The following is a 24082-nucleotide window of genomic DNA, read 5'->3' as shown; positions in this document are numbered from 1 at the left end:
ATGTTTTTATATGTTCTCTATATTTGGATTGTATTTGAGTGTAAGTCCACCAGTCTATTCCTCTGTGTAAATCTATCTCCAATTGTTGTTTTGTCTTTAGTTTGCCTTGATAGTCAATTATATCTTTATATCTAATTATTTTTGTCTTATCTGTTAAGTTTGGGTGCCTAATTGATTCAGCCGGTGCTAGCCAATTTGGTATCTTCATATAATGTTGTTTTTTAATTTTAAGCCAAATTTGTAATAGTGAGTTCCTTATTGTATGTGTTTTAAAATATGAATGTGTTTTGTATTTCTCATCCCACATAAAGGAGTGCCAGCCAGTTTGAAGTTCGTGTCCCTCAATTGTTAAAATTCTAGAGTCCTTTAATTCTATCCAATCTTTGACCCACGATAGTACTGCTGCTTGGTAGTATATCTCCCAGTCAGGGAGTGCAGCTCCTCCTCTATCTTTTGTATCCTGAAGCAGTTTAAATTTTATTCGTGGCCTTTTCCCTTGCCATATAAATTTAGATGTTATTTTATTCAGCTTTTCAAAAAACGATTTATCTATTTTAATTGGGGTGACCTGAAACAAATATAAAAATTTAGGTAATATAGTCATTTTGATGGCCGAAATTCTTCCTAAGAATGAAATGTGTAAATTTTCCCATTTTTCTAAGTCTTTCTTTGTTTGTTCTAGTAATTTATCATAATTGTTTTCTTTAATTGCTGATGTTCTTGTAGATAAGCAGATTCCTAGATATTTTATTTTTTTTGTTGTTTGAATTTGTATATTATCTGTCAAATCTTTTGTTTGGATTTCCGTAAGGTTTTTAACAATTAGCTTTGATTTACTTTTATTGATTTTTAGTCCAGCCACTTCTCCAAATTCTTCTATTTTTTGGAATAAATTAGATATAGATTCCATAGGATTTTCTGTCAAAAACACTAAGTCATCAGCAAAGGCTTGAACTTTGTATTCTTCTCTATTGATCCTTAAACCTTCAATTCCTTGGTCTTCTCTAATTTTTTTCAACAGGATTTCCAACAATAGAATATATAGTAAGGGGGAGAGTGGACAGCCTTGTCTGACTCCTTTTGTTATATTAAATTTGTCTGTTATGTCATCATTCATAATAATCCTTGCTGATTGCTTGGTATAGATTTCTGCTATAATTTTCCCAAATTTTTCCCCAATTTGCATATTTTGTAGTTGTTCAATCATAAATTTCCAATTTTGGTTATCGAAGGCCTTTTGGGCGTCAAGAAAAACCAACGCTGCCTGCTTCTCCGGGTGTGATTCATAATATTCTAAAGCATTAAGTATTATTCTCATGTTGTTCTTTATTTGGCGTCCCCGCAGAAATCCATTTTGGTCTGGGTGTATATATGTATTTAATACTAATTTAATCCTTTCTGCCAAGATTGCTGCAAATATTTTGTAGTCGGCATTCAATAATGAAATAGGTCTATAGTTTTGTATTAACTGGAGATCTGTGTCTTCTTTTGGAATGATTGTTATTATGGCTTCTGTCCATGAATTTGGTATTTTGGCTTTCTCCATAGCTTCATTATATAATCGCAACATATTCTCTCCCAATACTTCTTGCATTGTTTTATATATTTCTACCGGTAGCCCGTCGGATCCCGGTGTTTTATTGTTTTTTTGCTTTTTCAGTATTTCATCTAATTCTAGTTTGGTTATTGGCCTATTGAGAGTGATTCTTTGTTCTTCTGTGATTTTTGGCATTCCTGATTTCCCTATGTACTGTTTTATTTTGTCTTCCTCTATTTTCCCCTGATTATATAGGTTCGCATAAAATTTCTTAATAATTTCTTTTTTGGCCTCTTTACTATATTGAATTTCTCCTTTATCATCTTTCAATTGGTATATCATTCTTTTTTTCTGTTCTTTTTTCAGTTTATAGGCTAGCCATCTGCCCGTTTTATTTGCGTATTCGAAATAGTTTTGTTTCGCCATTTTTATTTTTTGGGCTAGTTCTATTTGGTTTATCAAATTCAATTTATGCTTAATCATTTCCCATTTCCCATTCTTCTCTTATTGTTTTGTTCTGGGGCTTTTCCTGGAGTTTTTGTTCTATTTGTTTTAGGTCTTTCTCTAAATTATCTAATTGTTTCTTCTTCTCTTTATTCGCACGCAACTCCTCTGGTGGTCTATAATTCTTGATCTGTATATTATCTGTGCTTTCTTTAGGGATCAAGGCAGGGGTGAAATGCTCCCGGATCGCTGATCCGGTAGCAATGGAGGCGGATGGTTCAGAGAACTGGTAACAAAAATCCCTGCCCCCCTCCGCCCAGCTGAGCCGCGCGATCATCAGAGGCTTTTTTTTAGTTTTTAAAAGCATTTTTCTACAACCTCTTTGGCAGAAAAAATGTAAAAGTAAAAAAAAAAGTCTCTGATGATTGCACGGCTCAACTGGAATCGTCAGAGGCTTTTAAAAGCATTTTTTCTACAACCTCTTCAGCTGAAGAGGTTGTAGGGGGGGAAATGCTTTTTTTTAACAAATCTCCAGATGTCTAATAGATTTAATTCTTCTGCCATTTCAAAAAAAAAACTTTGGGTAAAATGTTCCTTTTTATTTTTGTTTTTTGGTTATTTGCATAATCTTTTTTAATGTCCACTATTGCATTATAATTACCAATCAAACAACCTTGTCTTTATTTATTTATTTATTGATTGATTGATTAGCCTTTGGGCCATATCAAAGTGCAGAGTTCCAGAAACAAATCATTACAAAAGTTTGGTAAAACAATTTAAATGAAATTGGAATAACGCACGATTAAAAATGCAATTAGAATAAAATACGATGTAAAATGAAATCGGAATAAAATACAATCATTTGAGATACAATTTAAATATGATTAAAATTATATTATAATGTCACCCCTGCATCTACCCAATCAGTCTTAAAACTACTATTAAAATTACATTATTAGATCAAATGGACTTTCCTACAATCTACCACATTCTGCTGCACCAACTTTGTCCTTTTTTCCATCAACTTTACCGCAAATTTGGCAATCCATTTCACCAACTGCAAGTTAGAACCTAACAGACAATGTTGCAAGAAGTGCTCTTTAGGGGTGCTGGTATAAAAGATCCTGCCCAGTTGATGTTCCCTCAAATCTGATTTAGGGGGCAATCAAAAATTACATGGGACGTTGTTTCAACTTCCCCCGTCCCACATAAACAGACTCTTTCTCTTACAGGGATACCCTTATACCTACCCCAAAGCATGTTTGTTTGAAGTTGGTCTAATCTCAATTTGGTAAAAAATCTCCTTATGATGGGAAATAAAGGCACAGTTAAATATTTTTCTATTTTAAAAATTTGTTTATTGGCTGATAACCAGGGGCAAACTTTTACTGCTGTCACCTGTGCAATATCCGATTGGGCACTTATGTCCTTAAATCTCTGTGCAATCCAATTTTGGATCTGCCTATGATCGTACTGCTGCCAATTTAAAGGAATACGAGAGCTAGATACCTGCTTCAGAACTCTTGATAACCAATTATTTTTATTACTTGAGATAATCTGCTCCATTAGTGCTAATTTTGTTAACCTCCCTTCCTCCATCTCAATTATTCTTAACCAATAATAAACAGTCTTCAACAAGGCCCTAGTGCCAATCGCATGGACTCCTGTTTCTGCCCTTACTACACATGCTGGGGTTCCAGGAGACACTGCCAAAATTCTCCTCAGGAACTTATTTTGAGGAGTTTCCAGCCCAGGCAACTTAACCGACCCCCATATTTCTGCCCCATAGGTAAATACTGGTTCGATTTTCGCCTGGAAGACCTTTAGCACTGGGATTAATGAAAATGGAGTTTTCTCTAAAATAAGTTTGTTTAATTGAGCCATCCGAGCCATGGCCTTCCGAGCTCCGGCTTTTACCTGCTTATTCCATTTGCCATTTGTCTGAAATACTAGCCCTAAATAGGTAAATGACTGAACTTGTTCTATTCTTCTGTCATTTTTAGCTACTCTACATCTCCTCATATTTTGTTGCCTGCTAAATATCATTACCTTTGATTTCTCTCTGTTAATTGTCAAGCGATTTTTTATACAATATGCTGCCAACCTCCCGAGTGACCTTCGTAGCCCCACCTGTGAGGCCGACAGCAAAATTATATCATTGGCATATAAGAAGCAGTTGACCTGTCTTGTTCCTATACTAGGCCCATGGAGTGATGTATCTTCCAAACATTTTGGAAGGTCATTTAAATATAAGTTGAAAAGTGTTGGGGCTAAGATACAACCTTGTCTGACACCCTTCTTTATTGGGATTGCATTTGTTACCGATCCTGTCCTATTCACTCGAACTCTTACTTGGGTTTCCGTGTATAACAATCAATTCACATGGCCTCTAATTTATCCCATAAAATTTGTCTATCAATTGTGTCGAAGGCTGCCTTCAAGTCTATGAAGTGGTTTTTTCCAAAATTTAAACTTTGTTATTAGATGGTCCAGCACAAAACAATTATCCATAGTAGATCTTCCGCTCCTGAAACCTGACTGTTCTTCTGCTAGAATGTTATTTCTCATTATCCAGTCCTCTAATTTATGAAGCAAATGCTTAGCATAAATTTTTGCTGAAATATCAATTAGACTAACTAATCGGAAATTATCTGGGTTATCTCTAGAGCCTTTTTTATGTAAGGGGATAATTATTGATGAACGCCAACTGGCAGGAATTTGCCCTGTTCTATTGATAAAAGTAAAGAGACCCGCCAGGACTGGCGCCCACCAGGCTATGTTATCTTTAAATAACGATGCTGGGAGTGCATCCTGTCCTGGAACTTTGTTTGTCTTCAGGGAGGAGATTAAACTCCTCACCTCCGTGATTGGCACTTCTTCCCACTGGGGTAAGGCTTCATATTCCGGTATCAAGCTCAGAGAGGATATAGCCTCATCAAAGCTTTCCGCTACTGCTGGAGTGGCCAAATGCTTCTCCCAACTTTCTGAACTAATGTTTGGGTCACTTAATTGGTTTTCTATCTCTAATAATTTTTGAGACCTCCAACCAGAATAGTGTGGGTGAGGCCAGCTTTGCTGCCTGTTCTAGGCCAGCCCATAAGTTGTCAATATAGGAGGCCTTTTTTCTCTTCAATAGCTGCTTATATTTCTGCCTTATGGTAATATACTCCTTCTATAATTCCATGTTTGGGCTGATTAAGTATCTCCTAAGTGATTTCCTAAGCTGTTTTTTCTTTTCCTTACAGTCGTTATCAAACCATGTTGAGTAACTAGAATCAGACTGGCCCATTGGCTTGGTAGTCATGGAAAAATGCTTCAATTTATAGCATATTTCCGCAAAATATACTATAAGCTCTTGTTCACCCGTACTATTTGAGCATATATGTGCTAAGGCATGGTGAATTCATGAATTCAGTCACTGCTTTGTTATCAACCCTCTTCCATGTTAGTCTTCTCTCATGGGCTATTTCTAAATTGAAGCCTATTTGTTGAATTGTTTGATTCCTTTTCCTTAAGTCGGAAGGGATTGCCAGGGACGTCTCAATCGGAAGATGATCACTTTCTGGCCTTGGTAACGTCAAGACTGAAGTTGCCCCTGATACTAAGCTGTGAGAAACACAAAAATAATCAATAGAACTACATGCCTTAGGGCCAAAAAAAGTTATGGGGTACTTCTAACCTTCGAATACTGGCCTACAATTTGAAGGTTACAGTTGTATACCATTGTTAGAAATTTCCCCCCATCTTTGTTCTTTTTCCTATGTTGGGAGACCCATGATTGTTGGTTATGTAAATATCCATCTGGAATTGTACCATTTTCAATAAAAGGTTCCAACGAGGGACCCACACGCGCGTTAAAGGTGTTAAATTAGAGGTGTTTTTATAAATTTTTTACGTATATCTAATATTTTTACCTCTAGAGCCTCCCACAAATTGCCCATTGCTGGATTAACATACACATTTACAAATACCATTGACTTCCCTTCATATGCCAAATGGATTGCTTGAAGGGCCAGAATCCGAGCATATCTCATTTCCCTTCCATCCTAGTTCGGCTTTTACCAAGATGCCCAATCCTCCTGAGGCTCTTCCCTTTTTAGCTACTTTCTTTCTGGCAGCTGCCAAATATTAAACCCGGGGAGCTCAATGGAGGTCTCATCGCTGCTAACCCAAGTCTCCTGCAAGGCAATTACATGGTACCTGTTTAAAAATTTAATACAGTCGTCTGTGCACCAACTTCCTCTCCATCCTGCCACATTCCAAGAGAGGAAGTGTACTCTTGAAGGAAGTGATTGCTCGCTATTTCCTAGTCAGGCTTCTTCCTCCCACCCATCCTCCCTCATTTACACTCACACACCCATTTAATCGCCTGAGCTCCATAGAAGTCTGTTTGGGTGTCATTGCACTGCCTGTTACTTTCGGGCTTGCAGGTCCATGGGCTCTATTAATCTCTGCCTCCACGATAAATGATTTTACATGAGGCACCACGTTTATGTCGTTTCTTGGTATCATCTTTGCCACTAAGGGGGACTGGGGGATTCCTTCCTGGGTGCCTTCCACCTCCAACGTTTGTCCCACAACACTTTGCATTATCAAATCTGCTGTCTTTGGCACTTTGTGCTGTTTAGACGTGGGCATCAGGCTTCCTGGGCTTATAGGCTGCTGACTCTCCGGAATTGCGTCATGCTTTGAAGGGGGCTGAACAATCGACGCCAAAGGAGCGGCAGAGGAAATGGTCTGCTTCAGCAGCTTCCTCATCTCTTTAAGTTTTTAAGTACTTCTTGCTGCTCTGTTAGTGAAAGTGAGGAAAAAGTTTCCAAACAGGCAGAATCAAATGTCTCATCTTGCACCAAGCCAATTGAAGGAAGTTTCACATCAGCTGGATCCAAAACCCTAACCGACATTTCCTCTGTCCTCTAAATCTCCTCCCTGCCTCGGCCAGCCTGTTTTCCCTATTCAGTCCACTTTAACAATCAGCTGTCCCATGCACTGCCACGCTCTCCCTAGGGGCTCTCTGGATCAGCAGGCTGACCTCACCACTAGAAAAAACTCGGGTAGGTAACATTTGATAAAAAGCCAAGAATCCTCTCATTCGCATAAGCAGGCTTGGAAAGAGCTGTTGTTTGAACTTAAAAAGAATTCTGAAATAATTATCACGTTGTGGAAGAAATTCATATGCTGCCAAATCTATTGGCCCCTCGTCACTCTGAGTAAGCTGAGACAAAGAGGTCACTATCTGTCTTTTTGAAGACCATCTACCCGCATTTATCTCAGAATTATATATATTCAATACAATCTGCTCCTTCAACAATCGCCTGTTTCCCCCCCCCCCACTCCTGTACCCTGGGATTTCAGGCCCAACCAGCTCACCATCTCTTTTTTTTCCTCCACGCTTACAGTCAATATGCCGTCCGCTTGCTCTTTCCCTCGGTTGCACCATTGATGGTATCTGGCCAGGTCGTTCTGTCTGGCAGCCAGTTGAACATACCTGCGGCTTTTTCATCTGTGCCGCAGCAATAAAATTAATCACAGAGTCCAACTTTAAATGCACCTCTGCAAACTGGTCAAAAATGGCCAAGACTGTCTGAGAAGTGAGCATACTGTGCCGGCTAATAAAATCCCTTGTACTATCACTTAGCTGGTTTTCAAGTCCTAAAGCTAATTCACTGTGGTTGTAAAACTCCAACTCTAGGCCCTTATCCCGGCCTGGAGCTGATTCATTTAAAATTGCTGAGTCATTTGTCATCTGATTACGTGGAGGGGTTCGCAAGCCTCTTAACTGGCTTCTTGACTGGCTCTCCTCAGCCTGCAGTTCCCATTCCAGGGGAGAATCCCCAAACAGCTATTTGGCAGGGAAAGGGGGGAGGATGCACGACCCACTGTTGATTGTATAGGCTGACAAAATCCGTCAATTTTCTGTTGTTTTTGTGGATTGGTTCCACCTTCCTTACTGTTTGGTGAGCACTGTGTCATCTTTCTTTTCTTCCCCTTGGGAGAGGCCATCTGAATTCCAGTTATACACAGCTGCAAAGGTTCTTCCATGGGGCAAATTAGTCGCTGCATGAAGAAGCCACAGTCAGGATCTTAGGTGTCTGTGCGTTGGAGAGCTGCCATGGATAGCTGGTTTGCTTAGTAGGGAAGGCTTTCCTCTCATTCACTAAATGCTTTACTAGCTGGAGTAAAAAGCTGAGATAAAAGCTGGAGTAAAAATTCAAACCCACAAAAAGAAAACAAAAAAAGAAATAGGTTGTACAAAAATAGAAATTTCTAACCCAAGCAACAGTGAAGCCAGTGATTTTAAAATATGAATGATTATGTGAAAACATAGAGGAGGCGACATATTGGTCAATATCATCCTGAGGATAGTGGCAGATCTCTGCATTGCCGTAATTTTGGGACATGGAAAGAGCCTCAAATTGATGGTTTTGAATTATCTACTTTGAAACTTCTTTTTGTGTTGATAAATATATTATAATTATCTTGAATTATAAGGCAAGAGAATCACATTGGGACATGCAGAAGATCGGGTTGTTACCCAATACGATGATGGAAATTAATAATCCTGATGAAACCCACAATTATTATTATATGGAATATAATTATAATGTCACTCGGGTGGTTGTTTTTACTTTTATATATATAAGAAGATGTTTACTACTGATGGGGGCAGATATGATTGGAGATCTTGAATAAACTGTTGCATCAGCAAGCTATGTTACCCTATTATGGATGTTGGTTTTAACAATCCAGTGGAAAGACTTCAAGAAGATATTATATGGACTATAAATTTAAAGTTATTGTCTTTTCTTTTTTTATTTAGATATAATGGAATATATATATATATATATTTTTAAGTAGTGTGGGCAGTGAATTAAAGATATCAAGAATTGTTGTGTATGGTAAATTTGTAAGACAGTGGGTGAATAAGCTAGCTACAGACTGATTAGTTTAAGAAAAGGGATTTTTAAGTGATACATTTAGGGGAGTGGAGGAAATGGATAGAGTGGAATAAATGTTAAATTAGATTTTATGGGGAGCCCGCTTTGAAATGTTATTAAAGTAGGACTTATCGTATAGTTTTAAAGTGGAAGGTGGTTTTGAATTGTTGCAATAATGTATAGATATAAAACACTATTATGCTAAATTAGAAGTTATTTTATAATAGTTATAGTATAATGTGTTTGTTTTTTTTTGTTTTTTTCTCTTCTTTTCTGAAATGTATGGATAAAGGGGGATTTATAATACTTTTAGTAAGTAAAGGTCAGTATTTTGAGGAGGGAGTAAGTAATCTGTTATGAATTAGGGTTTTTTTTTGTTACGAAGAAGTCACAGGGGGGGAAGGGTGGGGAGGGGGGGTTAGGGAGGGGGGGAGGGGAGGGAAAAAGGGGGAAAAATTTGTATTTGAAAACCTTTTCAATAAAAAAAAAAAAGCTGGAGTAAAAAATGAACCTTTCAAATAGTAAAATTGAGACTTTTTAAATTTAAAAGTTAGAAGTTAAAAATTAAGATTGATTTAAAATAGAGTGTTTTTTTATTTAAAAAATAAAAATAGAGAATAAAAAGTAAAAAGGAGAACAAAGTTAAAAGTTAAAAATTGATTTAAAAGTCAAAAGAGTATTTTTAAAAAAGGATAAAAATAGAGAGTAAAAAGGAGAGCAGACTCAAAGCTGCTACTCACTCCCTCACACTTACCTTGTCATTCCCTATCTCTATTATCTTTTATAAAAGTCCACTTGGTTCTTATTGGGCCACTAGCAAAATATTTTTTTTTTATTGCAAAAGTTTTACAATTACATTTTCACCCCTTTTCCCCCCCACCTCCCCCCCCCAGACTTCCCAACCTCCCTAACCCTCCCTAACCCTCCCCTCCCCCCAGACTTCCCTATAATATACTCATACTCATAGAAAACCCTTAATATGACACTTATGTATAAACTTGAACCCCTCCCTCCCCTGTATAATTTTTCTTTTTACCTCATTACATTAAAATATTTCTAAAACATTATTTTCAAGTAAAAGCTATTTGATACTTTCTAGTTTGATATTTGTTCTGAACATATTCTATCCATCTTTTCCATTCCCATTCATAAGTCTCTTGTGAACAATCTTTTAAGTATGCTGAAATCTTCGCCATCTCTGCAAAACTGGCCATCTTCAAAGTCCATTCCTCAATAGTGGGCAAAGCTTCATTTTTCCAGTAATTACCTATCAACAATCTTGCTGCTGTTATCATATACAATATCAGTTTTGTTTCACCCGATGTAAAACCCTTAACTATACCCAATAAAAACAATTGTGGAGAGAATTGAATTTTTTTCTTCAAAACATTCTGCATGACCCACCAAATTTTTATCCAAAAAGCCTTAACTTTCCTACAGGTCAACCAAACATGATAATACGTAGCATCCAAACATTCACATCTCCAACATTTTGGCTGAACATTAGGGTACATACATGACAACTTTTTGGGATCTAAATGCCATCTATAAAACATTTTATAGAAATTTTCCCTCAGGTTCTGCGACTGTGTAAATTTAACATTCTGGACCCAAATTTTTTCCCATGTTTCCAACATCACTGGTTCTTCAAAATTTTGTGCCCACTTAATCATACAATCTTTAACTAATTCAGTTTCTGAATCCCTTTCTAGCAAAACATTATAAAGCCTTTTGATATGCATTGGACCTTTCTCTTTTATATGTCTAACCAATTCTTCCTCATGCAACATAATACCAGTTTTTTGATCCTCTTTCCATCTCAATTGTAATTGATTATATTGTAACCAAGTTAAATTAATCCCTTCGTCCAACAGTGTCTGCAATGTCTTCAGCTGCCATCTGCCCGCATCTGTAAAAAGAACCTCTTTGTATAAAAACCCCCCGAGTGACATTATATTTGTATTCCACAAAGTATGACCAAGATCCAGCCATAGCGGTATTTTATAATCCCATTTGAGTCGGTGCTTCTTCCAAACTCTCATCAAAGAATCTCTAAGTATATGACTTTTAAATACTTTATCTACTTTGTCGTCGTAAAATAAGTAAGCATGCCATCCAAATTCAAGATCAAAACTTTCTGCGTTCAATATTCCAGTCTTTTTCCTTCCAAACCAATCACTTGTTAAGGTTAAAGCTGCTGCATCATAATATAGCTGTAGGTTTGGAAGTTTAAGACCTCCTCTTTCTGGAACATCTTGCATAATTTTCAATTTCACTCTCGGCTTCTTCTCGTTCCAGACAAACTTATTCACTCCAGATTGCCAAACTTTCAATTGTTTATCACTTTTAAGCACCGGAATCATTTGAAACAAAAAAAGAAATCTTGGCAAAATATTCATCTTAACTGCTGCTATTCTTCCAAGTAGAGACAGCTGCAGTTTTTTCCAAGTCTCCATATCTTTCTGCACCTCTCGCCATAACACCTCATAGTTATTTTGAAACAATTTCATATTTGATTCTGCAACCTGAACTCCTAGATATTTTACCTTAGGTACAGTCTCAAAACCTGCCCTCCTTTCAAGCTCATGTTTACGATCTTGTGTCATGTTTTTAGCTATCATTTTAGTCTTTTTTGGATTCAATCTAAAACCTGAAACTTTACCATAGTCTTGTATAATGTCCTTCATCAAGATTATTGATTCCATTGGTTGTGATAGGGTAACAACCAGATCATCTGCAAATGCCTTTATTCTGTAATCCTCTTGCCTAATCTTTATACCTTTCAAGATATTAGAGTCCCGTATTGTATTTAGCAAGATTTCTAGTGTTAAAATAAATAAAAGTGGGGACAACGGACATCCTTGTCTTGTTCCTTTTTCAATTTTAAACTCTGTTGTCAGACTTCCATTAATAATAATCTGTGCCTTTTGCTCTTGATAAATTGCCGAAATCGCCTGTATAAATTGATCCCCAAAATCCATCTTTTTCAAAGTCTTTAATAGAAAATTCCAATCCACTCTGTCAAAGGCCTTCTCTGCATCCAAAAAGACCAGCACTGCAGGGATCTGTTTATTCTTCTCAAGATATTCCAATAAATCTATTACTTGCCTTACATTGTCCTTCATATATCTACCCTCGATAAATCCCGCTTGATCATCATGAATCACCTTTTGAATTACTGGCATCAACCTGTTGGCTAGTACTTTCGCAAAAATTTTATAATCTGTATTCAAAAGAGATATTGGTCTATAGTTCTCTGGTTTTTTAGGACCGATTTGTTCTTTTGGTATCAAAGATATGTAAGCTGTTGTCCACTAGCAAAATATTTTTTTGACCCATTACTATTTTGATTATCAACATTCTACCTCTTGTGTCTGTATATATTTGTTTAGCCATGATCCCCTCTCCTCTTTTTTTTTCTTCTGCCAATGTTAAATAAAGTTTCTGTTACAGGATCCATGGATCAGGCCCAATAACAGACATGAGTCAGTCATTCAAATAAGTCTCCTTTATTTACAGGTTCATCCATACATTACAAGTATCATCTGGAAGAAGCATCTGGAGTAGTGAGGGGCAACCTTATATACCCATGGGGCGGAGTCTCAGGTAAGGAGTGGTTTGGGGAGGGGGCAGTCTGGGCGTGAGCTTGTGTTAACCCCTGCAGTACTATACCCTTTGCAGGCTCTAGTGCGGGTAGGGCATTTACTTGTGACAAATCCCCCTCTAAATGCCTAGCCCGTGATTGTGTGTTGAGTTCCTCGTGGGGAACATAAGGCCTGACGCTTAGTTTGGATACTAGGTATGAGTGTTGTTTACTTAGCAATGGTTTCGTCAGGATGTCAGCAGTCTGTTCTTCTGTGTCACAGTGGACGGTCTTTATGAATCCGATTTTTGAGAGCTGCCTCACCTGCTTGTGTTTTATGTCAATGTGCCAGGACCTTTGTCCCGCATCGGCCCGCATTGGCCTTGGATATTTCTATGGCAACTCTGTTGTCTTCATGGATAGTTATCGGATATGTGGGGTCGGCCCAGATGCTGGTGAGCAGGTCGTCGAGCCATATGAGATTGTTGGCGGCCTTCGATAGGCATATATACTCCGCCTCAGTGGTCGAGGTAGCTACCAAATTTTGTTTGCCCGTATACCAGTGCACTGGGCTATCGTTTAGGTAGAATACGTACCCCGAGGTGCTCTTCCTGCTCTTGGTGTCTCCGGCCCAATCAGCATCGGCGTAGCAGGTGAGGACGGGCTCGCTAGATGTACTTGGCTCTAGGAGCAGGCAGGCATCGGCGCTGTACTTTAGGTATCTTAGCACTCTCTTTACAGCGTCCCAGTGATACATGGTGGGTCTACCTACGTGCCTGGACAGTAGATTAACTGATAGGGCGATGTCTGGCCTTGTCCAGTTGGCGATGTACAGGAGTGAGCCTATGGTGGACCTGTACAGGGTGTTGTCCTTGAATTCTGGAGACTCGCCATGCGTATTCTTTAGAAAGTCCGGTTGCATGGGGGTCTCACAGCCTTTGGCATCTGCCATGTTGCACTTGTGCAATAGTTCGTTTATTTTCTCTTTCTGAGACAGCCGGAACCCCTTGGGGGTTTTATCGATCTGCACCCCTAAGTACTTGTTTATTCTTCCTAGGTATTTCAATGTGAAGTGCGCGTTCAGCCTGTGAGCAAATGCTTCACGCTTGTCCTTGTGCTTGCTGATATATAGGATGTCGTCCACGTAGACCAGGATGTACTCAGGGGGTCCTTCTCCTCTTCTGGTGAAGGAACAGTTGTCGGCTGTGGTTGCAATAAATCCCATTGACTCCAAGACTTTGACTAAGCACTTGTACCAGCGTTTGCCGGATTGTTTCAGTCCATAGAGGCTCTTGTTGAGCAGCCAGGTGTCCCCTTTGTTGGTCTCTTTACTGTGAGACACTCTGACGTATATTTCCTTATCTAGCTTGGCGTGTAAGTAGGCCGTCTGTACGTCGAATTGATGTACCTCTAACCCTAGTACGGAGGCAATTACTAGGGCACTCTTGACGCTTTCCGCCCTCACGGTAGGGGAATACGTGTCGGTGTAATCCTCCGGGAACCTCTGGGCGAGGTTGAGCAACCAACCTGGCCTTGTATAGGTTTTTGCCCCCCTCTAAGTTTTTGATCTTGAAGATCCATTTGGTACCTATAGTGTTTTTGCCCTCTGGGACCTCAGTTGGGGTGAAAACTTCTAGTTCCTTTAGGCTGTCCATCTCCTTAGTCATGGCTGACTCCCACCTTGACCTCTCCTCGTGCGGCAGTTTCAGTACCTCTTCGTAGGAATTGGATGTGATGGGGGATGTGTGAATGTGCATTATGTAGTCATCAAACCTTTTGGGCAACTGGTTTCTGGTTGTCCTAACTGGCCTGTCTGTTATGTGTTCGTTATCGTGTAGGTACCTGGCTTCCTTTTGTGTCAGTGAGTCTACCCTTATCTTGGGGTGGTCTCCTTTCCATTCCTTGACCCTGATCTCCTGGTGTTTGGGTTTGTGTTCCTCCCTTTCTACGCTGTCTAGTGTGCTCTGTTTGTCTTGTTCCCGATTATCTAATCTAGTTTCCTGCCTAGGGTGTACATCGTTGAGGTGTATCCTGGACCAGTTTGCCTGCTCATGAAAAACTGCTGTCCTAGATACTACGAATTTGTCGTTATTGTCTACAAACCTGAACCCCTTGGTGCCTGGTTCATATCCCATGAACCTCAGCCTTCTGGATATTTTGTCCCCCTTCCTGCGCAGCTGCTTTGGTATGTGTACATCAGCAGTGACCCCAAACACGTGCAGATGCGCTATTTGTGGTTTCTTATTATACATGAGTTCGTATGGTGTCTTATCTATTACACTGGACCAGGTTCTGTGCAGCGTGTAGTTAGAGTAGACTAAGGCCTCGGATCAAAAGTGTTGGCCAATCCCTGCGTCCTCCAGTGCGCATCTGATCATGGTCTGCAGGGTGGAATTTCGTCGTTCTGCGACACCGTTCTGGAAGGCCGAAAACGGAGACGACGTAAAGTGAAGCACGCCCTTGGATTTGAGCCAATGGGAGAATTCTCTCGATAGGAATTCGGACCCTCTATCTGTCATGATTTGTTTAATCTGTGTGTTGTTTTGAATCTCTACCCTCTTGTAGAACTCCTTAAATTTTTGGAAAGCTTCGCATTTTTGCCTTAGTGTATAGACGAAGCCGTAGCGACTAAAGTCATCTACGATGGTGAGGAAGTATCTCTTTTTGTATTTGATGGATGGCCTTAGGGGCCCCACCAAGTCCATGTGCACTAAGTTGAAAACTTGGCTGGTGGCACGTGAGGATGTCTTTGGTCTGGGTTTGACCTTTAACTTTGAACATTTGCACACCGAGCACTCAAGGTAGTTTTCGCAATTCTTTATTTTGATACCCTCGGTACAATTGGTCATTTTTTGAATCACGGGGAAACTAGCATGCCCTAATTTTCGGTGCAGCAGGTGGGCAGCTTTCCTTGCGTGTGTTTGGTTGTGTTCGCTTCCCGTGCATTGTTTTCTTCGCTTTCTGTCCCCCTCTCACTTGCATGACTTTCCTCATCTTTCTCTTGGTTCGCGCTGCCTATGGGGGCTGAGTTGGTGTTTATGCTGGGGGCGCTGTTCTCATTGAACGTTAAGTAGGGCAGTCCCTGTTTGATTAACACCCTTCCTATGCTTTCTCCGTCCTTGCTTATGCGGGCTTTCCCTTCCGTGAAAGTCACTTTGATTCCCGAGTCCTTACTAAGTTTTAGTGCAGCTAGTATGTTGTGGGGGATCTCTGGGACTAGCAGTACCCCCTCTATTTCCCCTATGCCCGGCAGTATCACTACTCCCTTTCCAGTTACCTTAACCTCACTCTGGTTGGCAACCTTGATCAAGAAGTTCTCCTCAGTAAACGAGGAGAGCAGTTGTTTGTCACAGATTGTGTGGTTGGAGGCCCCAGAGTCTAGGAGCCATGAGTTGGCTTCCCTATCCTGACATGTTGAGGGTGTGCATTCCCCTATCTCATACAGGGACCCTGTCCTGCTGTCACGGGAGCTATCGTTATTTCCCCTCCTGTCCCGTGGGTTGGGGGAGTCCCTGCGCCTGTACCTGTCTTTGGGAGTGTGTCTCTCTGCCTGTCTGAATCTGTGTTCTGGTCTGCTTCTCTCTCTGTAGCCCTTGGGACAATCCCTCTTGTGGTGCCCCCTAGACCCGCAGTTGTAGCATTCAGTAGTGTCGTGTTGTCTGTCTTGGAAGGCTACTTTCTTTATGTGTTTGTGTTCCCTAGCTGTGTCATGACGGCTCCTTTTCAAATTGTCTTCGGCTATCAGTTTGTTGGACAGTCTCTCGATAGATAGGTGCCCTAAGCTAATGGTGTCCAGGTGTGCGATGAAATTATCCCATGAGTGGTCCAAAGAGTTAATTATTACACTCTTCATAGTCTGGTCTGATATGAACTCCCCCCTAAGGTGTAATTCGGCCCTGGTCGCATTCAGGGATATCAGGTGTTCGCTTATGGGGATCCCTGGCCTAACTCTGGCAGAGAAAAAGTCTTTAGAAATCTGGGTGGTGGTGGCCACACTCTCACTGTAAAATATCCTAAACATTTTTTCTATGATTTCTGACACTGTGAGATGCTATGATATATGGTTGGCGAAATGCTAGAGATCAACAAGTAAAAGGCCCTATGATGCATACAGTCCAACTCTAAAGTCCATGGTTTTTCAGGGGGGTCATTGATAAAGTGTGACATATTTTCTTTTAGGAACACCACCTGAAGCTGCTATGACCACTCTAAGATGTTACCCCCATCCATCCTTAACTTTGGAAAGTCACTTGGTAAGTTCCCTGCATTATTTGCTAAGTTACTTACAGCAGGCTGCTGTCCATGGTTCTGTAGCAGCAATACGGCATGGGGACACTTGCTGGAAGTTTAAAAATCCCTCTCTGCGTTTTTTTTCTTCTTTCTTCTTCTAGGCGGAACTGCGCATGCGCAAAGTCCATTCCGGCCCTGTAGTCATGGTGGAAGGACCTGTTCATCGCGGCTCCCTCGTAGAGGTCTCTCACGGTCGGGTAGGCCTCGGTCTCGGTTTTGGGAGTCCAGCGGTGTCTCGGGAGTGTCTGGCTCGCGGCGATCTCGTCGGTGCGGAGATCCTGGTGGCTCGGGAGGCCCGGCAATGATGGCAGGTAGCCGCTCCAGTCTCTGGGCTCTGGGGTTCGCGGCCTTGCTGATCTGGGGCGTGGCGTTCCTGGGGTGCGCAGGGGGGTCGGCGCGCTAGCGGTGGTGTTGGCGACCCTCGGGTGGGTGTCCCGGCGTCCCTCTCCTCCGCTCCCTGTCCATTTGGGCTCCTTCGGTTCCTCCCTGGTGATCCTCAGGCCCGGGCCGAAAGCAGCGGCAAGGGTCTTCATGGCCTTGTCGACTTACCGCTCGGTCGGGGGGTATTCGTGATCCGGGTCGGACCCTGGTCCCTCACTCTCCCCGTTGCTTAGGGTCGGACATTTTTCGCGCGCTGGCCATTTTAAATCTTGGCTTCCGATTGGTCGGAAGTCGGCCATCTTGGCCGGCCGCTTGGTTAAAGATGGCCGCCGATTTGAATTTTGAGCTCGGTGACTGCTGTGGGGTCGTCTTGGGGCGATCCACTCACCGAGTCCAGTTCCTCGAGCTCCAGGTCGGAGTCTTCCTCACTTTTCGCCACCTCGCGGTCCATTATGAAGCTTCGGAGGTCCGCGAGGAGGTTCTTGACATTAGCCCGCTCTCTCAGGAGTCGTAGGACATCGAGCCGCAGGCTTTCGTCCTCCTGGCCATCGGAGTCTGTATAGTTTCCATCTTCCGTCTCCCCTCTTTCCTCCATCGTGCTGGTTTTGGGGTCGATTGTGGCCCCTGCCTTCTCTGGCGATCCCGCTGGGTTGTCACTTCGTTGCTTTGGTGGCGTCGCCATCTCCTTGGCAGCGATTTGTTCCTTTTTGTATGTCCTGAGTTTATTGGGCCATTAAACCATCCTCTGCTACCATTTTGTTGCAGGATCCATGGATCAGGCCCAATAACAGACATGAGTCAGTCATTCAAATAAGTCTCCTTTATTTACAGGTTCATCCATACATTACAAGTATCATCTGGAAGAAGCATCTGGAGTAGTGAGGGGCAACCTTATATACCCATGGGGCGGAGTCTCAGGTAAGGAGTGGTTTGGGGAGGGGGCAGTCTGGGCGTGAGCTTGTGTTAACCCCTGCAGTACTATACCCTTTGCAGGCTCTAATGCGGGTAGGGCATTTACTTGTGACAGTTTCCCCAATTTGTTATATTGTAAATATTTTTCATCTTGTTTTTGGATGTGCAGCTCCTGGAGGCATGCAATATCTACTTGTTGTTTAACTAATTTGGAAAATACGTGTCTTCTTTTGGACGGTGAATTTAAACCATTCACATTTAATGATATTAATTTCAGTTCCTCTTCCAGTCTTAATTTTGTGTCACTCGTTGCCTTTGGATCCTTGTTCTTATTCCCTCTTCTCCTCGAACTTTCTCCTCTTTGCTTTTATCCTCTTGGTCTTTCTCTTGTGTCTCCTGTCGTTGTTCATCTTGGCTGGCAATTCCTCCCTACTGTTATATTCTTCCTCTGAGCCAGCTAGCTGGTCATACAGTTCTTGAGCTTTCTCCATACTATCAACTTTAATTTTTTTATTGTTCCAGGAGTAGTCCATCGGAACCGTATATTCCTTTTATTTAATTGGGACACTAAAAAGCGGTAGTCTTTCCATTGTTCACGGACCTTCCTAGGGATTTATTTCAGAGTAATAATTTCTTTTCCTTTGTACATCATCGGTTCCTCTCTTGTGATCTTATATATCATATCTCTCACTTTCTTGCTAGTGAATCTTATATGGACTTCCCTGGGGAGTTTGTGGCATCTAGCATAACTCATGTATACTTCATCCAATTCGTTTATAATCTCTCGCTTCTCCTTTTGCAGTATGTCTGCAATTAAGCCTAGATCCTCTTCTTTTGTCTCCATGACGTTTTGGAACTTCAGAAAGAAGGAAGCCCGTTCCATCTCCAAATGTATCAACGATTCTCCTAATTCCTTATTCATTCCAGACATTTTCCGATCTACCATTTCTAGATTTTTCTTCGTTTGCTCTGTTCTATTTTCAATAGTTTTTATTCTCTCTTCATTCTTCTCGATCGCTTCTTGAATTGTGCCCATTCTATCATCCAACTTGTGTAACTCTGTCTTCATCTCTCCCATTTCTGATTTTAAATCTAATTTAATTTCTTCATGATTTTTTGTCACATTTTCCTGTAGTTTTACCATTGTTTCTTTTATTGTCATCAGGATAGCTTGCATCGCCTGCATATTTGGAGTGTCATTCAATTTTCCAGTGGTTAACATTCCTTCAATTAATCTTTAGTTCGATGGAGAAGCAGTCGGTATTGGGACTAATGGTGTAGCCTTCTTTCCTGTTTTCAGGGTTGTAATGGTGGTCATTTCTCTTATAATTTTATGCTGCTCACCTAGAATTTTATATTACCATCCAGTTTTATTAATCTAGTTTGTATTTATATATGTTATACTTTCCTGTAAATTAAGCTAATTCCCTTCTAATCAATATAATTCTATCTCTATAAATCAATATCAATTTTACTATAAATAGTTGATAATAAAAATAGTAAAGGTAATATAGATAATAAATATTAAATATTGGATATTAAGTACAATATAGAATAAATACAGTAAATACTCGTTAATCTAATTGAGAAAATCAAATTATTAACAAATCTAGTTGATATAGTTAATAAATACACGAAATACAAGAAATACAGTTGGTATTGGGTACAAGAAATGTGATTATATTTTTATATAACTCTATGTTGTCTATTTACTAAGTTTCTTTTGTCAAAGTGGTTAAATATATATATGTTTCTAAAAACTAAATCTATAATCTATAGCCAGTTCTAAAAATACCAAATAATATTATAAACGTTATAAACGTTAAGCTATAAAAATTGAAAAGAGAGCAAAGAAAAAGAAAGGAAACAGGTATTTGAATGTTTGAATATTATTAATCCTGTTATTTTCACTGTTGCATCAGTTTCCATCTTACAATGTCAGTCTCTCTCTGTCTGCACAGTCACTCTCTCGCAATCTTTCCTTCTCGACTGTAAACCTTTCATTTCTCCATTGGAGCACAAGTTTCTGAAGTTCAAAATACAAAATACAGTTCCTTATTTGCAGTTCCTTATTTATCTCACGGAGTGAAGCTCTGTTCCTTTTGCCTTTTGCCTTTTAACTGTTTACTGTTCTCTTCTGCTCACTATACTGCTCCCGATGCCAGAATGCCGCTAATTGTTCAAAATAGTCTTTCTCTATTGGAGACTCACTCTGTATCTTTAATCACTCCTCCAGCTGCTTCTTCGCCGGTCTTCCAAACTCAGCTAAATCCACTGCTCGCGTTATGCCTGCTGTACTTGTCTTCTCTGCTCGCTTCCCTTTTCTTTGGCTGGCGTGTCACGCCTCCAGGTCTGCCATTAAGGCAGGCTTCTTCCAGGTCGGGTTGGAGGTTCTCTTCCTAGCGCCGCGGGAAACCGCACCTTTCCTCACTGCCTCTGAGATTTCCTCCTTCTATTGTTTGTCCCTCCAGGACAAAGCTTTGCCTCCCACGGCCCCCGATCGCTAGATGTTGTTTAATAAAATTAAAGGTATCATTGTAGTTCCAAGTAAAGCTGTGTTCTGCATTTGGCTGATAGTGATTTTTAACAATGCCAGTGGTGTTCAAGTAAGTCTCCAAATGTTTGGAATTGTACCATTGTAGTCGTGGGTTGCTACCAGTTCGCCTCAGATTGGGCAAACGGTAGTGGCAGCGGTGGGAGGCTCCGCCCACCCACCAGGACACTTCTGCTCATGTGCAGAAGTGGCGCGCGCCTACAAGCGAACCAGTAGTGACGGGTTTTGAAACCTGCCCCTGAATTGTATCCAAGTTGCTTCTTACTGTTATTATTCTTTATTTTCTTTTGCCAGTTTTTCTACTTCAGTTTGCAAGTCTTTATATTTTGTGATTTTTTTTCAAGTTTTTTCTCTTCTCTTTTGCTGTCTGCACTTCCCAGACTTTTTTGTTGTTGTGTGGAAGATGCTTGTCTGTTTGAATTCTAAACAATTCTAAAGTTCCCAGAGCACTTTAATTTCTTCATTTTCTGTAACTTTGACTATTTTGTGCTAACCAGTTCTTGCTTGCAGGCAAATGTTATTTCTTGCAGATCTTCCAATGTACCATTGTTGTTACTTAGTCATGCTGCTGTTTATGCAGTCTTTTTGTAGCAGGTAACAAGTTGGTCCACTGTTTCTTCAGCTTCTTTGCAAAGATAGTAGCTGCTGTCTGTTACTGTCTTTTCAATTCTGGCTTTGTATGTATTTGTTCTTAAAGCTTGGTCTTGTGCAGCCAGAATTACCCCGTTTCTTCAATTTCCCTGCTCTTAGCCATTGCCAGGTTTTGTTATCTGCCTTGCCTGCTAGTTTTTTAAAATGTATTGGCCATGCCATGTCTCTTTTCTATTCTTTATTTGTTTTTTTCCTATCTGTCAGTTTGGTCTCTTTGGTATACAGTAAGCCATCATGATGTAATAGTTTTAGTGCATCTTCTTACTATCATACTACCAAGACTGGAAGGAACCTTGGAAGTCTTCTAATTCAGTGCTTTTCAATCTTTTCACAGATTCTACCACTTTTAGGTCATGGCAATATTGGAGTACTACCACACTACCAAAACTTTGGTTTTTGTGGATGCGCAAAAAGCCTTCGACCGAGTGAGTTGGAGTTTTTTAGTGGGCTTATTACAACATATGCAATTCGGGGAAAGGTTTGTCCGGGCAATTCGAACAATCTATTCGAAGCAGTCTGCCAAAATCTTAATTAATGGAGATGTATCTGAACAAATCTGCATCAAGAAAGGAACTAGACAGGGGTGCCCGCTTTCTCCGTTGCTATTCATCCTAACATTAGAACCTTTATTGAGGGAAATAAGGCGCAACTCGGGGATAAAAGGATTGCATATTAAGAACCAACAATATAAGGTACAAGCATATGCCGATGACCTAGTATTTATATTGGAAGATCCTATTCTATCGGGCCTGAATTTGATCTATGAGTTAGAAAAATACGGAAATGTAGCGGGCTTAAAAATAAACAAGGAAAAAATTAAGGTTATCATTAAAAATTTGACAACAAAGCAGGGGAAGGAATTAGAAGCGAATTTGGGATTTCAGATTGTCAATAAATTACGATATCTAGGTATTATATTAACAGCCAAATGCTCAATAATCAAAGAAGATAATTACTTGAAATTACTTCAACGAACAGAACAGGACTTAGAGAAATGGAAGAACCTTTAGACGTCTCTATTAGGTAGGATCGTGATTATAAAATCCTATATCCTCCCAAAATGGACATATTTATTTTATACAGCACCAGCTAAAGACCTACCGGCTGAAGATTTGATTTTGGGAAAAATTATTGAATATGTGGAAGCTGACAGGTTAACAAAAATTTTGAGAGATCAAAAGGATTCCGCATATTTTCAATGCTGGGACCAATGGTATACTTGGTTGAATAATAGAATAAAAAGAAGATAAGGTCAGTGTAGATTTTATATCTTATTTGTATATTTTGACTGAAGTTAATATATTGTGTAAAGCTCCCGTCACGATCTGTATGTGAATAAATACTTTGTTTGTAAATAAATAAATAATTTTTTTTAAAAAAGCGACAAAGTTGAAATGTTAAAAAGTGGGATGGGGAGTTTGAGAAATTTATTCTGTAATGGAGAAATAAGATAATTAATTGATATTATTGTAAGAGATTAGGAATTAAGGGCAGATAGTGATAGTATTAAGAAGAAATAGAAGATAAAGAAGTATGGAAAAAGAATATTGTGGATGAAATTGGAAACATGTAAAATGGCTTTGGGAAAAAAAGAATAATATGGCAGAAGCTGAAATAACAAGATAGGGTGAAAAATGATTAATTTGTGATAAAGAATTATATAAAAGAGATGAATATGGAAAAAATGGGAAGATTGGAATAGATTATAAAGATTAATATAATCGAAGTAGGAGTGGGGAGCATCACACCAGATGCATTTGGATGGTAGCTTGCTCCCATACCTCCTGCTCACCCTGCTTTCCTGGGAATATGAGAGCGAAGGACCCTGGTTTCCGTCTGATATATGTGAATGCCAGATCCGTGATGAATAAGGCTCTCCTCATACGAGATCTTATTGATGAGGAGGGTGCAGACCTGGCCTGTATCAGGGAGACCTGGTTGGGGCAAGAGGGGGGAATCCCTCTCTCTGATTTATGCCCCTCAGGCTTTCGTGTCCTGCACCAGCCACGACACCAGGGAAGGGGCGGGGGGTGGCGGTAGTTGTTAGAGAAAGTCTGAGTCCTAGGGAGGTCACTGTCCCTCAGATAGGCGGGTGTGAGTCTCTTCTATTGAAGTGGGACCCTGGAGTTCAGTCGGGCTTATTGGTCACATACCTATCTCCCAGCTATGTTGCCACAGCCCTGCCCGCACTGCTCGATGTCTTGTCTGAGGTGGCACTTGAACTCCCCAGCCTTTTAGTTGTGGGAGATTTTAATCTGCCTTCGATCGGTGAGTCATCTGAGTCATCCGGGAGTTCATGGCCTCCATGGCAGCCATGGACCTGACTCAGGTTATTCAGGGCCCAACTCATAGGGGAGGACACACACTCAACCTGGTTTTTCTCTCTGGTCATGGTAAGGGGGAACTTTCCATCACTCCCCTGTCATGGACTGACCATTCCCTCCTTAGACTAGACTTTCAATCTGCCAACCCCTGCCGCTGGGAGATGGGACCCATAAAATGGTTCCGCCCTAGGCGCCTGATGAACCCAGAAAGGTTCTTAAAGGAGCTTGGGACATTCCCCACCTCTCAATCCTACGATTCAGCTGAGGCTCTGGTGGCATCCTGGGAAAGGGTGGCTACCGACGCCTTGGACAGAATCGCACCTTTGCGGCCTCTAACCCGACGCAGATCCCGGATTGCTCCTTGGTTTTCCATGGAGCTCCGGGAAATGAAACGTCGGAAAAGACGCTTAGAGGAGAGTTGGAGGTCCTCCCAATCTGAATCTGACCGAACACAGTTAAGAACCCATA

At 40.6% G+C, this 24082-nt stretch overlaps 1 long non-coding RNA gene across 1 annotated transcript; it reads left to right on the top strand.

Moving 5' to 3' along the window:
• Window positions 1-16938: 16938 nt before the first annotated feature.
• Window positions 16939-22601, top strand: LOC148114764 (uncharacterized). The gene is made up of 4 exons (XR_015733522.1): window positions 16939-17103; window positions 18005-18091; window positions 21625-21715; window positions 22374-22601. It is a non-coding gene; the product is annotated as an uncharacterized LOC148114764 (long non-coding RNA).
• The last annotated feature ends 1481 nt before the right edge of the window (window positions 22602-24082 follow it).

This window comes from Pantherophis guttatus, chromosome 3, assembly GCF_059756535.1.
Source record: "Pantherophis guttatus breed Tessera chromosome 3, ASM5975653v1, whole genome shotgun sequence".
Lineage (NCBI taxonomy): Eukaryota > Metazoa > Chordata > Lepidosauria > Squamata > Colubridae > Pantherophis > Pantherophis guttatus.
This window is presented reverse-complemented; position numbering and strand designations above follow the sequence as displayed.